Source organism: Euphorbia lathyris, chromosome 2, assembly GCF_963576675.1.
Source record: "Euphorbia lathyris chromosome 2, ddEupLath1.1, whole genome shotgun sequence".
In the NCBI taxonomy this organism is placed as follows: Eukaryota; Viridiplantae; Streptophyta; class Magnoliopsida; order Malpighiales; family Euphorbiaceae; genus Euphorbia; species Euphorbia lathyris.
Window position 1 is genome coordinate 2585649 of NC_088911.1, and position 16389 is coordinate 2602037.

Genomic DNA, 16389 nt, shown 5'->3' on the forward strand with positions numbered 1-16389 from the left:
AAGAAACAGCATGTGTCATCATTATTATTCGCACGCCTCATAGCTTCGTTCATCTTAAAGATGACTTCTTCCCCATTAATTCTTAAAAATAATTGTCCCTCTCCTACGTCTATCAATGCCTTTCCCGTGGCTAAGAATGGTCTACCTAGGATGATAGGAACATGCAAGTCTTCATCTATGTCCATTATAATGAAATCAACGGGCAAAATGAATTTCCCTACTTTGACTAGCACATCTTCCACAACCCCCCTAGGATAGTATACTGACCGATCAGCTAATTGGATAGACATTCGAGTAGGTTGGGGTTCTCCTAGTCCAAGTTTTGCATACGCAGAATATGGCATGAGATTTATGCTAGCCCCTAAATCACACAGTGCATTTTCAATATTTAGTTTTCCAATAGAACAAGGTATCGAAAAACTCCCTGGATCCTTTAGCTTCTTGGGTAGCTGCTGCTTGTTTTGGAGTATGGACGAACAGTCTTGGTTGAGTTGAATCATGGAAATGTTCTCCAGTTTCTTTTTGTTCGACAGGATGTCTTTGAGGAATTTGGCATATGTCGGCATCGATGCCAGTGCTTCCACAAAAGGAATGTTGATGTGTAACTTCCTTAAGGTATCCAACACCTTAGAATTCTGCTTCCAACTTCTTGTTGATTAGACGCGTTGGATATAGCACAGGTGGAACATACGGTGGTGGTGGTTTATACGTTCTTTCCTCCTCCTCTTGATCTGGCTCACTTGCTTGGTTAGCCTTCCTTGTTTCTTCATTTCTAGGAACAGCATGTTCCTGTTCTCCTTCAGCTTCTTTGGACATCCCTGCACACTCAGCATTCCTATCAGACAAAATGACAGGTTGAGTTTCCTTACCAGACCTTAGGGTGATTGCCATGACGTCGCCTTTAGGATTTGGCTCTGTGTTGCTTGGCATTATCCCCTTTCCTTTTGATGTGGATGCGGCTATCTGGTGAACTTGTGTCTCCAGATTCTTGATCGAAGCTTGCGTCTGTTTTATGAACTGCAACATCATTGTTTTCATATCTGGTTCGACATCTTCCTTTTGTGGCACAGGTTGCTTGTAATGCTGCTGGGGTTGTCTTTGGTAATGTCCTCCTTTCTGTTGTTGATACCTCGGCTGATCTTGATAACGTGGTTGTCCCAACTGGTCCGGTTGGCCGGTCCATCCGAAATTTGGATGGTTCCTGGTTTCAGAGTTGTACGTGTCAGAATAACAGTTAGGCTAGTTCCTCTGATTGTACCCTGCGTAGTCACATTCAGCCTGTTTTCCCTTTCCTGACTTATCTCTGGGACAATTTATGTTGAAATGGGCTCCTCTGCAAAAATCACAATTGTCATTGAATGGTGGTTCATTGTGAATGGACGAGACATTTATCTTTCCCAGCTGTCGAGTAAGCTGTTCTACTTGGCTAGACAATTTTTCCACAACATCTTCGTTTCCCGTCCTTTTTCCTTCACTTCTGGCGGAGTGCCAGTTGTAGCTTGTGCTCACCACTTTTTCTATGAGGTCATATAGAGCCTGTGGCTCAAGATCTTCTGGATTACCATTCGCGATAGATTCAATCTGGATCTTGTAAATGTTGGTTGCGCCATCGTAAAAGTTCTGCATCTGCATCCACATAGGGATACCATGATTTGGCACCCTTCTGAGCAGCTCCTTGTACCTTTCCCATACTTCTACTAGCGACTCGTCTTCGTCTTGTATGAAGCGTGACACTTCATTTCTCAGTTTGATTGCTTGTCGAGGTGGGAAGTATTTCATAAGGAAAGCTCGTGCCATCTCTTCCCAACTCATGATTGTTCCTGGCTGTAAATTTCGCAACCAGGTTTTTGCTTTATCCCTCAGGGAAAAAGGAAACAGCTTCAATCTGATCACGTCGTCAGAGACACCCCTGTTTGACATGAATGTGTTGCACAACGTGATGAATTCTTGAATATGCCCATTTGGATCTTCAGATTGAAACCCATTAAATTGTACTGAGGCCTGGATCATCTGTATCATGGACCCTTTCACCTCGAACATGTTGTTCCCCTCGTTGGGCAACACGATACAAGATGAGTGTCCCTCGGTAGTTGGCCTCGAGTAGTCTCTGATTCTCATAATAGGAGGATTATTGTTTTCTCCTTCTTCTTCTTGGTTTGGTGAAACTGGCTGTTCTGGGCCTTCCCTTCCAGCCATTCTTCGCTCTCTTTGCCTTTCTCTCTGTTTAGCACGTCAAGCTCCCGCTCTGTTTCATCTACACGTCCTCTCTAGTTCGAGATCGATAGGAAAAACAGGAGGTCCAACTCTGCGCATAAACAGGTTAATAGCTTCTTTGTTTCCTGCACGCCTAAGCAAACGGATTAAAAACACACTGTTTCACAGAAATTTTAGATAGATTAGTTGCTTTCAATCCCCGGCAACGGCGCCAAAAACTTGTTGTCATCTGATGAGACTCTAGCAAGTGCACTAGATACAAGTAATAAAGTGATAAGTTGAGTATCGTCTCCACAGGGATTGAGATTCAAATGTACATCAGAAATTGTTGCTAAACAACGTGTGTGTGTAACAAGTATTGTTCCTTAAATTGATTGTGTTAGGTTGGTTTAATGAGATGTAAAAAGGTTGATGCAGTAACAAATAAGATAGCTTTAGGATAATTTAGATAATAGAACAGGCTCGACACGGCCGAACAGGTAGTGCTTCGTCTTACAACATTCCATGAATACAAGATAATGCCAATGAAGCCAAAGTTTCAGTTTGAAGTGAGTTTGAGTCAACTTTCGTGTGTTCTCAAACTCCTAAGATTTACTAACATCTTTAGCGTCCTAAAGATACGTTCTTTCTAGCATTAAGAATAAAACTGCATTTCTAGATGAGAAAACCCTTGACACAACCTTCTAACTTGTTAGCTTCGAAGTTGGGAGATCAATAGAGATATCGGTGAAGATGAAAGCAGTGTCCTATCATTCATCTAACACATACATAAAAGCCTAAGCATGAAAGTTAAATCCTCATTGATCACAACATTGGCAAAATACTAAATATTCATTAAAACATTGTAACACTTACACCACCAGGTCGGCCAGGCCGTGCCCGTTCAAAATGGACTACTCACTCATATCGAGCAGTGAGCAGTCGATGGTTCTTGATACAGCTTGAGACTCCATGGGAGCTCTCTTCTTTCTTCTATTCTACTTCTAAAGAAATTACTAAAAATCCGAACTCCTTTTCCTTCCTCTGCTTCACCTATTTAAAGGGGAAAGACAGGGGCCAAAAAATCGGTACAACCTTCGTACCCTTTCAACAAAATAAGTCAACTAAACTTTACAACTGAAATAAACTAAAATGATTAAATTTCGATTAACCCTTGAACACTCAAGGGGGTGATATTTCAAGTCATCTTGCTGCTTTAGGCAATCCCATCGCCCCACACTTCCACCTGCCGCTTTGCCACTGTCTCTACCACTGCCACCATGATCTGTCGCTGTCCGTCATAGGATAATCCGGCGTTTAACCGCTGGATACACATATGGCTCCACTCCTCTTTGGCGTTAGCGAAACAAGCTGTTTCCAGCGAGTTTAGCATTTATCTTTGCTTACCTGCTCAAGGACAGTAATTAGCCCTTATTTCTTACCAAATGACATATAAAACACCCAGATTCCCTTATAAATACTATGTTAAACTTAGTCAATTTCATGCCTAACAATAAAGAATTCACACACCACGAACACCCTGTTCTGCAATGTTTTTCTAGTAAAATTTGGTCATCAATCCATGTGGAGACGATACTTGACTTATCACTTTATTACTTGTATCTAGTGCACTTGCTAGAGTCTGTTCGGTAGACAACAAGTTTTTGGCACCGTTGTCGGGGATTGAAAGCAACAAAATTTATCTGAAAATTTCTGTGAAACAAGGTGTTTTTAATCCATTTGCGAAATAGTGCAGCCAGAAGGAGTTCTCCAATTGTTTATGCGCAGAGCTGGACCTCCAGTTTTTCCTATCGATCTCGAATTAGAGAGAACGTGTAGACGAAACCGAGCGGGAGCTAGACGTGCAAGACAAAGAGAGCGACAAAGCGAAAGAAGGATGGCTGGAAGAGTACCACCCGAACAACCAATCCAACCAAATCAGGAAGAAGAAGGTGAAAATAACAATCCTCTAGTTATGAGGATCCGAGACTATTGGAGGCCGACCATGGAAGGACACTCGTCGTGCATTGTATTGCCTAACGAAGGAAACAACATGTTTGAAGTAAAAGCGTCTATGATACAAATGTTGCATGCAGCAGTACAATTCAATGGATACCAGTCAGAGGATCCATACGGGCATATCCAGGAATTCATCACACCGTGCAACACCTTCAGATCGAACCGAGAAGTTTCCGACGATGTGATCAGGCTGAAGCTGTTTCCTTTCTCTCTCAAGGACAAAGCAAAGAACTGGTTGAGGAACTTACAGCCAGGGACGATCACCACTTGGGAAGAAATGGCCAGCGCATTTCTGATGAAATATTTTCCACCTAGACAGGCCATTAAACTCAGAAATGAGGTATCTCATTTCGTGCAGGAAGAAGATGAATCCCTAGCCGAAGCATGGGAAAGGTACAAGGGGCTATTGAGAAGGGCACCAAATCACGGCATCCCCATATGGATGCAAGTGCAAAATTTCTACAATGGAGTCACCAACATTTATAAAATTCAAATCGAATCCATTGCCAATGGTAACCCCGAAGATTTGGATCCACAAGCCTTGTACGATCTGATTGAGAAAGTCGTGAGCACGAGCTACAATTGGCACTCAGCTAGGAGTGAGGGAAAAAGAACGACGGATGTCGATGTTGTGTCGAAACTGACCATGCAAGTGGAACAGCTTGCAAGACAGCTCGGCAAGATGAATGTATCATCGATTCACAGCGAACCCCCGTTCAATGATATATGTGATTTTTGTGGAGGGCCTCACTTCAACATCAAATGCCCTGGAGTTAAACAAGGGAAAGGTGAGCAGGCAGATTGTGATTATGCGGGATATAATCAAAGAAACTCACAAAACCCATACTCGAACACGTATAACCCATCCACAAGAAATCATCTGAACTTTGGATGGACTGGACAGCCCAATCAGCATGAACAACCAAGGTATCAGCAACAACAGGGAGGACACTACCAGAGGCAACCTCAACAGCATTATAAACAACCTGTTCCACCAAAGGAAGATATAGAGCAGGACATGAAGACCATGATGATGCAGTTTATGAAGCAGACACAAGCGTCAATTAAAAATCTAGAGACACAGGTCCATCAACTCGCTGCATCTACGTCAAAGGGAAAAGGGATAATGCCAAGTAACACGGAACCAAACCCCAAAGGAGATGTCATGGCCATCACTCTGAGATCTAGTAAGCAAACTCAACCAACTTTATCTACTGATGAAAATACTGAGTGTGCAGGCACCTCTCAAAATGCTGAAAGTCTGAAGAAACAAACTGTTCCTAGTCAAGAAGAACCCATCGGGGTAGAATTAACCATTGATCAAGACCAGGAGGAACAAGGAAAGAAGTACAAACCACCTCCACCCTATGTTCCACCTGTACCTTATCCGACGAGGTTGATAAACAAGAAGCTTGAAGAGCAAAATTCAAAGGTGCTAGACACCTTAAGGAAGCTACACATCAACATCCCCTTTGTGGAAGCACTAGCCCAGATGCCGACATATGCCAAATTCTTAAAAGATATCTTGTCAAATAAGAAGAAATTGGAAAATATCTCAATGATCCAGTTGAACAGAGACTGTTCTTCAATACTCCAGAACAAGCAGCAGCTTCCGAAAAAGCTAAAGGATCCAGGGAGTTTTTCTATTCCCTGTTCAATTGGCAAGTTAAATATTGAAAATGCACTATGTGACCTAGGAGCTAGCATAAACCTTATGCCATATTCTGTGTATGCTAAACTAGGACTAGGAGAACCACAACCAACCAGAATGTCCATTCAGTTGGCCGACCGGTCAGTATGTTACCCTAGGGGAGTTGTGGAAGACGTACTGGTCAAAGTAGGAAAATTCATTTTGCCTGTTGATTTCATCATAATGGACATAGATGAGGACATGCATGTTCTTATTATCCTAGGTAGACCGTTCTTAGCAACGGGTAAAGCATTGATAGATATGGGAGAGGGACAACTATTTTTGAGAATTAATGGGGAAGAAATCATTTTCAAAATGAATGAAGCTATGAGACAAGCTAACACTAATGATGACACATGCTATTGCTTAGATGATTTCCAAAGTCTTTCCACTTTGCAGGAATAGGGACAGGACACTCTAGAAGCTCTCTTGGGAGAAGAGGTGAATTTATGTGAAGGAACAGGTTGTTCCATTGAAACCAACTTGACTACACCTCCTCTAGACCCTACTGTTCTCACTCATCAAGAACCACCTGAAATACCCACTGTACCGTTGACTAAACCCGAACTTAAACCTTTACCACCACACCTAGAGTATGTGTTTCTAGAACCACCTAGCGGAAGCCCAGTGCTTATTTCTTCAAAGTTAACCCCTGATCAGAAAGCTCAACTCATGGAGGTACTGCGAAGAAACAGGGATGTGATTGCATGGAAAATTAATGATATCAAGGGTATTATCCCAACAGTCTGTGTTCATAGAATTCTGATGGAGAAGGATCACAAGCCGTCTATCCAGCCACAGTGCTGACTGAACCCCCACATAAAGGAGGTTATGCGAAAAGAGGTGATCAAGCTGTTGGATGCCGGAATCATTTACCCCATTTCCGATAGTGTATGGACAAGCCCTGTTCATGTTGTGCCAAAGAAAGGAGGAACCACAGTGGTTCTCAATGAGAAAAATGAGTTGGTCCCCACGAGAACCATAACAGGATGGCGCGTTTGTGTGGACTACTGGAAGCTCAACGAGGCCACAAGGAAGGATCACTTCCCTTTGCCTTTCATTGATCAGATGCTAGAACGATTAGCAGGGTATGCATTTTATTATTTCCTTGACGGATATTCGGGATACAATCAGATTGCAATTCACAGTGAAGATCAAGAGAAGACAACTTTCACGTGCCCTTATGGGACATATGCCTACAGGCGCATGCCGTTTGGATTGTGCAACGCCCCAGCCACGTTCCAAAGGTGCATGATGTCTATATTTCATGATATGGTGGAACGAACGGTGGAGATCTTCATGGACGATTTCTCTGTCTATGGAACTTCATTTGGGAGCTGTCTAAACAACCTCGAGGCTGTCCTGGTGCGATGTAAGGAGACCAACCTAGTCTTGAATTGGGAGAAATGCCACTTCATGGTTACAGGCGGGATCGTTCTCGGGCATCAAATCTCAGAAAGGGGGATGGAAGTGGACAAAGCTAAGGTGGAAGTAATAGAGAAACTGGTTGTGCCAACTAATGTCAAGGATGTGAGAAGTTTCCTTGGGCATGCCGGGTTCTACCGAAGGTTTATCAAAGATTTCTCAAAGATCGCGTTACCCTTGTCTGCCTTGCTACATAAGGATGCGAAATTCTCATTTGATACAGGCTGTCTAGAGGCATTTGAACTTTTAAAGGGCAAGATGATCAACTCACCTATACTGGCAGGACCCAACTGGGAACAGCCGTTTGAGATGATGTGTGATGCTAGCGATACTTGTGTGGGTGCTGTTCTTAGGCAGAGGATTGAGAAGAAATTCAGGCCCATCTATTATGCAAGCAAGACATTAACCGAGACTCAACAGAACTACACCACTACTGAGAAGGAGCTTCTCGCAGTAGTATATACTTTTGACAAATTCCGTCCCTACTTGGTTTTGTCAAAAGTCATTGTCTACACAGACCATGCTGCGTTACGCTACCTGTTCGTAAAGAAAGATGCAAAGCCACGGCTGATACGGTGGTTACTCTTGCTTCAAGAGTTCGATCTCGAGATTAAGGATAAGAAGGGAACGGAAAATGTAGCAGCTGATCATTTGTCTAGAATTTCTCACCCACGCAGCCAGCAACAACCAGAAATTGTGGACAACTTTCCAGACGAGCGTCTGTATACCATACAGCCTGCTCCATGGTTTGCGGACATTGCAAATTATCTGGCTAGTTCACTTAAACCTCATAACCTGTCCACTAACCAAAGGAAGAAGTTCTATGCAGAAATTAAATATTACTTTTGGGAAGAACCCTATCTTTTCAGGTTATGTGCCGATCAAATTTGCAGGTGCATCTCTCACGAGGAAGGACAGGCTGTTTTGAGCCATTGTCACGACAGAGAAGCAGGAGGACATCATAGCGCAAGCAGAACTGCGGCCAAAGTACTTCAATCAGGTTTCTTTTGGCCAACTCTTTTTAAAGATGCCAACGTGTTTGTACATAATTGTAATGAGTGCCAACGAACAGGCAATATTTCAGCTAGAAATGCCATGACCCTCAATAACATAGTTGTATGTGAAATATTTGATATATGGGGAATAGATTTCATGGGGCCATTCCCTACATCTTTTGGGCATAAATATATTTTAGTTGCTGTCGATTATGTAAGCAAGTGGGTTGAGGCGATTGCTAGTCCTACCAATGACGCCCGTGTGGTTGTAAAATTCCTGAAAAGGCTGTTTGCCCGATTCGGTATCCCACGAGCGATCATTAGTGATCAAGGAACCCACTTTTGCAATGCTAAATTTGAAAAGTTGATGGGCAAGCTTGGAGTCTCTCATAGAATTGCCACACCTTACCATCCACAAACTAGTGGACAGGTTGAAATCTCAAATCGAGAAATCAAAAGAATTTTGGAGAAAACCGTTGGCAATTCTAGGAAAGACTGGGCAAACAAGCTTGACGATGCTTTATAGGCGTATAGAACCACATATAAGACACCCATTGGAATGTCCCCATTTAGATTATTGTACAGGAAGTCCTGTCATCTTCCGGTAGAAATGGAACATAGAGCCTTTTGGGCATTAACTTTCTTGAATTTTGAGAAACAGGCTGTGGGCGAACAAAGAAGATTGCAACTCTGTGACATGGAAGAATTCAGGCTGTTCTCATATGAAAACGCAGTCAATTACAAGGACAAGACCAAGGTGTGGCACAACAGAAAAATCCAGGCGAAAACGTTTCATGAAGGACAGGGAGTTCTTTTGTACAATTCAAGACTCAGACTGTTCCCTGGAAAGCTGAAATCAAGATGGATAGGACCGTATATGGTGAACAAGGTGTTCGGTCATGGAGCAGTAGAAATTGGCAAGGAGGGTCATGAACCTTTCAAGGTGAATGGGCAAAGGCTAAAACCTTATCTAGAAAGTGATCACACAAGGAAGATTGACACTGTCCATTTCCAAGACCCCCCGAGCCAATAGATCCGAGAACAGGGTGTCCACTGCAAACACCAATTGCAGTCTAAGTAACCGTGCATTTTCATATTTTAATTTTAGTTAATTTTGCTTTAGTCTGGTTAAGATTACTCTTGTGTAAAATGAAGGTCCGTAATTGAGTAGATCCCTTTGAACGAGCAAAGACGTAAAACTTTTACCCGTCCACATAGGAAAAATTTTAGCTTTTTACTTGTTTAAAGAGAAGCGAGTGAAATAAAATTTTTAGGAAAAGACCTCGGGTGAGTGAAAATAGGGTAGATAAAGCGAACATCAAATCCATTTGTTTTTCTGGTATTTATTACTATTACCCTTTCTCGGTAACACAAAAGGGGGTAGGGCGTAGTAAATTCAAATTCGAAAAGCAATTGTTTGCTTCCCCAAGCTTCATATATACAGATATCTGGACAGTTACATAGATCGACATTGTTACATACAAGTCTCAACAGTGATATGTCAATCCCAAACATATCACTTGACTTGGGGTGGTTTTAAGTTTATCAGTTTACTATAAAGTTTTGTCTCACTTCATTCTTGTATGAACACTTTATAATCACTTTAAATAAACTTACGGATTTCCTTTTATTAGACTTTATTTAGTGCTTAAAAGGGATTGCCTTTATATAGTTATAAAACATATATCTCATTAAACAAATGATATAAAGAACAATTCATTTACATTAAGTTTGTATCCTAAAACAATTGTCTATAGGACACTAAACCCCAACATACTCCCACTTGGACTAAAGCAATTGTTTCTAAAACTTATCCCAGTAGAAGTTAAATGACGATCATGTATTCTCTGGGTTAAAGGCTTTGTCAACGGATCTGCAACGTTGTTCTCTGTAGGTACTCTTTCTATTCTCACATCTCCTCTAGCCACAATCTCTTTAATGATGTGGTATCGCTTAAGGTAATGCTTGGATGCATTATGAGACCGTGGTTCCGTTGCTTGCGCAATGGCTCCATTGTTATCACAGTACAGTGTAATGGGATTGACAATGTCAGGCACCACACCTAGTTCTGTAATGAACTTTCTAATCCAAACCGCTTCCTTTGCTGCTTCCGCAGCTGCGATATACTCTGACTCGGTCGTAGAGAAAGCTACGCTTCCCTGCTTGGAACTCTTCCAACAGACCGCGCCCCCATTCAAGATAAACAGGTATCCTGATTGGGATTTATAATCATTCTCATCTGTGAGATGACTTGCGTCTGAAAATCCTTCTATTTTCAGATCACCTTCTCCGTACATTAGGAACATATCTTTAGTTCTTCTCAAGTACTTAAGAATGTTCTTGACGGTAATCCAATGCTCGTCTCCCGGATTCCCTTGGTAACGACTCGTTACAGATAACGTGAACGCTACATCAGGTCTAGTGCATAGCATAGCATACATAATCAAACCGATTGCGCTGGCGTACGGGACTACAGCCATGTGTCGTTTATCATCATCGGTTTTAGGACATTGATGATTGTTTAACTTTACTCCATGTAACATGGGTAAGTTATCTCGTTTCGATTCAAGCATGCTAAACCGATTTAGCACCTTTTCAATGTATGTAGCCTGTGAAAGACCAAGCAATCTTCTCGATCTATCTCTATAGATCTTTATACCAAGTATATAAGTTGCTTCACCAAGGTCTTTCATTGAGAAGTTACCAGATAACCATACTTTCACTGACTGTAAGAGAGCAACGTCATTTCCCATTAATAATATATCGTCCACATATAGTATGAGAAATGCTATAGAGCTCCCACTTGCTTTCTTGTAAATGCAAGCTTCTTCGCAATTTTGTTCAAAACCAAGTTGTTTTATGGTTTCGTCAAAACGCTTATTCCAGCTTCTAGATGCTTGCTTGAGTCCATAAATGGATCTCTGAAGTTTGCAAACTTTATTTGCATCCTTCGATATGAAACCTTCAGGCTGCATCATATATACATCCTCAAGCAGGTTTCCGTTTAGGAAAGCTGTTTTCACATCCATTTGCCAAATCTCATAATCGTAGTGAGCGGCAATTGCAAGCATGATTCTGATTGATTTGGACATAGCCACAGGAGAGAAAGTTTCGTCATAATCAATTCCTTGCTTCTGACGATATCCTTTCGCTACTAACCTAGCTTTGTAGGTGCTAACCTTTCCATCCATGTTTGTCTTCTTTTTGAAGATCCACCTGCACCCAATGGGTATTACCCCTTCGGGTGGATCAACCAAAGTCCACACTTGGTTAGTATACATGGAATCCATGGCCTCAAGCCATGCTTTAGAATCTGGACTTGTAAGAGCCTCTTCGTAGTTTTCGGGTTCGTCGTCTAACACGAGAACCTCATTATCATCTCCCACTAGAAAACCATATCTAACTGGGAGTTCACGAACTCTTTGTGATCTACGAATAGGTGGCACTGGAGTCTCATCTAATGGGACTCCTTCGGGTACCTCAACCGCCTCTGTTGTTTCAGTCGGTGTTTCTTCTTCTTGAACTTCGTCAAGTTTAATCATGCTTCCCTTTTGTGTTTCTTCGAGAAACTCTTTCTCTAAGAAGGTTGCGTGCTTGGATACGATTACTTTCTGATCATCTAGATGATAGAAGTAATATCCCATAGTTTCCTTAGGGTATCCAATGAAGAAACATTTATCAGATTTCGAATCTAGTTTATCGGACGCAATGCGTTTGACATAGGCTGAACAACCCCATACTCTCATAAATGAAAGCACGGGTTTCCTACCAACGAACAATTCATATGGTATGGAACTAGCGGATTTAGTTGGTACTCGATTTAGGGTGAAGAGGGCAGTTTCTAAGGCATAGCCCCAGAACGTCTTTGGAAGTAAGGCCATGCTCATCATGGATCGTACCATATCTAATAGGGTACGGTTTCTCCTCTCGGACACACCATTGTGTTGTGGTGTATAGGGAGGTGTCCATTGTGAGCATATCCCACATTCAGTTAGATAATTCAGAAAATCATCTGAAAGATATTCGCCACCTCGATCAGATCGAAGCGTCTTTATTTTCTTTCCTAATTGATTTTCTACTTCATTCTTGAAGCATTTGAATTTCTCAAAAGCTTCTGACTTGTGCTTCATCAAGTAGATGTAACCATATTGGGTATGGTCATCTATGAAGCTTATGAAGAATCTGAATCCTCCTCTTGCTTGGACTGACATAGGACCACATACATCTGAATGAATGAGTCCTAGAGTGTCTGATACACGCTCACCATTATTGCTAAAGGGTGTCTTTGTCATTTTACCTTTTAAACATGATTCGCATGTTTCCAATGATTCGGGATCGATTGGATCTATAAGCCCATCTGAATGTAGCTTTAGCATGCGTCTCTTGTTTATATGGCCTAAACGACAATGCCATAAGTAAGTTGAATTATCTAGCTTATGTCTTTTGGTATCAATTGCATAAGCAGGAATTTTGTTATCTAACACATAAATCCCATTTTGTGAAATTCCTGAAAAAGATCGAATCTTTATAAAAATTGCAACTCTTGTCTTTTATTGAAATATGAAAACCGTCGTCAACAAGACGGCTAATAGAAATAATGTTGCGAGACATTTGAGGAACGTATAAACAATTCCTTAATTCTATTACAAGCCCAGAGGGCAAATTTAAAACATAATCTCCAATTGCGAGGGCGGCAACTCTTGCTCCATTTCCTACTCGCAAGCTTATGCTTTCTTTCTTTAGTTCCCTAGTCTGATTTAGCTCCTGCATATTTGTACGAATATGAGATCCACATCCGGTATCTAATACCCAAGATTCAGACAGTGAAACTGTATTTATTTCAATATAAAACATACCAGATGTTGAAGTACCGTCATTTTCCTTCTTGTGGAAGGTCAGGTACTCCACGCAGTTTCTCTTCCAATGCCCCAAGTCACCACAATAGTAGCACTTTACTTTGGGCCTCTTTAATTCCTTTCCCTTCGTTTCGGTGAGCTCAGCCCCTTTGCCTTTATCAAGATGGTTTGGATTGGGAGAGATCCCTTTCATTTTTCTCGATCCTTCAATAGCAAGGGCCAGTATCTCCTCGTTTTCTTTTATAATAGGCTCGACTGACTTGAGCATATGCGCAAGCTCTACAAGAGAGGTTTGCAAGCCACTCATTTGGTAGTTCATGATGAACTATGAGTAACTCTCGGGGAGGGACTGAAGAACTAAGTTTTCACTTAGTTCATGGTCCATCGCATCTCCAATACTAGAAAACTTGGTGATAAGGTTGATCATCTTTGCACAATGTGCCATTACAGATGTGCCCACCTGCATCTTGCTTTTATATAACTCCTTGGTTATTTCGAAGCGCTCGCACTGAGTTTCATTCACAAATAACTCTTTTAGGTGCTTGACCATGGAATAGGCATCCATATCTGAATGTAGTTTCCTTTTTACTTCCGGTGTCAAAGATGCAAATATGATGTCTCCCGTTTGATCGTCATCAGATTTATGTTTCAAGTAAGCATAAAATTCTTGGTAGGGAGCATCATCCGTTGGGTAAGGGGGTATCGATGTATAAAGTACATACCCTTTCCTCTCGAACTTCAAAACAATTTTGAGGTTGCGATACCAGTCGGTGAAGTTTGAACCATTCAATTTGTTATCGGTAATAATGTTTTGCAGATCGGTGTTAGTCATGATTATAAGAGTGGGTTTAATTTAAACCTGAGAGTGAGAAAGAGTAAACGCATGTCATTCATTTGCTTAAAGTATATCAATCTAAAATTATAGGCCTTTTAGTTTAATTTAGATTGCTCCCACTATTTTGCCAAATTAATAGCCCTCCATATTAATTCGAAGAATTTCACAAATCCTTTAGTGAGCTCGGATCCTAACTCCTGAGATTTCGCCTTGAGTTTACTCAACAAGCTAGTCTCATTCATTAGGTAGATTCATGTAATCAATCACATCTTTAATGTGATTCCTAGGTTATTGGGTTACTAACCACATTAGTAACTAATATGCTATTCATATTAATCCCAACCGTCTTGCCCATTAGTTTATGACAACATGAGTTTACTCATCCAATTATCATAATCTAATTTAAGTATTACCCCATATTCATGAAAAATGATTTTCGATAATTCAGGTGTTACCGAAAGGACCCCGAGCTTGAGTTTACTCAACAACCCAAAGGCCCTTAGCACTGCCGGCTGAATTATAATATTAGGGAGGGGCAACCGATTTTAATAACTTGTTTATTTACTTAACTTTTTAATGAGGGATTTTATTTTAGGTCTCATAATCTAACTTAGTCTTGATTTGCTTTAGCATACATCAGACACATACATTCACATACATTGGCGTTATGGACATATCATCTAAATTATTTCGTCGAGCCAGAGACGGAATAAAAGGGAAAACCTAAGGAAATACTAACTATTACATATTTCTCTTTAGGTCCTCCGTCTTCTCCATGGCGCCTTGAAATTACATATTAATTTCTATACTACTAAAGAAAACTTCAATTGAATTGAAGGGAACCAGATGAGAGGAGAAATTACAATAGATAGTAGAAAGGCAGGACTCGCAGACCCTATTTCAAAAATACCAAAAGACTAAAGAGGGTCCAAATATGTCCATAACTCCAAACATGCATAGACTCAATTAAATAAATTTAATTGGTTGATTACATAACTATTTTATGAAATATTTATGTTAATCATATTAACATATCAAATTAACTTTCATCCAATTTTACTTCTAATAGTTTTCATATCTTTTATATTAATCTTTAGATTAATATAACTATACAAAACTTTAATTATGCACGTCCCAATTATTTTGATTTTATTTCATTTAACATTTTGATTTACAAATTGGCAAAACAAACTTTTAAACGAATTTTTCATTCGATAATCAAAACAGAAAACTATCAATTTTTGAAACATATATATTTAAATATAAAAATGATTTTAAATATATATATATATATCAGTTCTAAAACGGTTTTAAAACGATTTTCAGGAAATAGAAAAAACTACTATAGATTTCGTTATAATGATTATCAACTAAAATAATTAGGAACATACGCATAATCTCTTTTAATTAACAATTAATTAAAACTTATTTATCTTTAGAATCAATTAATCAAAACAAGTTGTTAATTAATCCTAACTATAAATATTTATTCAATCCTATTGAAAAACTTCTACATTTTCATATATGAAATAACGGATTTAACGATGGCTCTGATACCACTGTTGGAAAAATAGGCTAAGGTATAGCAGCGGAAATATAAAAATTTTAACCTATTTCCATTTAACCACAAGATCTGTTAACCGTTATTTCATATAAAGAAGGATAAGAAGAAATACCTTTTAGAAGTTCTATCTATCGTTGCAAACGAAGTGCCCACAACTTCAAAAGAGATAGAAATTGTCTACCAATCTGCCCCTATCCGAAACAGACCTTCCAGACATCCGAACGACAATCCCTTCAGTGGAAACGTGGACGAATATGTCTAGAAGCTCCTGTCCAAAAATCGCGACGATCCGACGGTTCAATCTCCGGGAATCCTCGAAATCATGAACTGACCTGATGTAGGATTAGTAAAACGAATTTCTCCCTTTTGTTTGTTTTTCTTCTTCGAGTTCCCAAACACGAAATAAAACACGGGAAGATTAATTCAGTATCAACCGTTGAATAGTAACCAAAGTAGATTGCCTCTAACTAATCAACACAAGATCAAGGATAAAAAGAAATAGATGAAAATCAATTGATCAAACGAAGCCGTAGAGAAATCTCGTCCTCGAACTAGGGGTGTCGAATTTTCTCTCTCTTGGACTAGGTGAATTTTGAAAATCACAAGTAGGGTATGGCTTGCTTGGATTTCGAAAATCACAAGGGAAGGGGTATTTATAATCTCTTGTATCTAATCCTTAGTTAGATAGAATTAGGTTACTGAATAGGAATTCCATTCGGAATAGAATTCCATTCGGAATAGAATTCCTAATTATTATCTTACTATATATCTAATAGGAGCATATTAATCTAATTAAAACTCCTAACTTAATT

The 16389-nt window shown here is 40.1% G+C and overlaps 1 non-coding gene across 1 annotated transcript; it reads right to left on the reverse strand.

Annotated features, from left to right (window-relative positions):
* Positions 1-4537: 4537 nt before the first annotated feature.
* On the reverse strand, positions 4538-4644 carry LOC136221064 (small nucleolar RNA R71). The gene has a single exon (XR_010684855.1). It is a non-coding gene; the product is annotated as a small nucleolar RNA R71 (small nucleolar RNA).
* Between the last annotated feature and the right edge of the window lie 11745 nt (positions 4645-16389).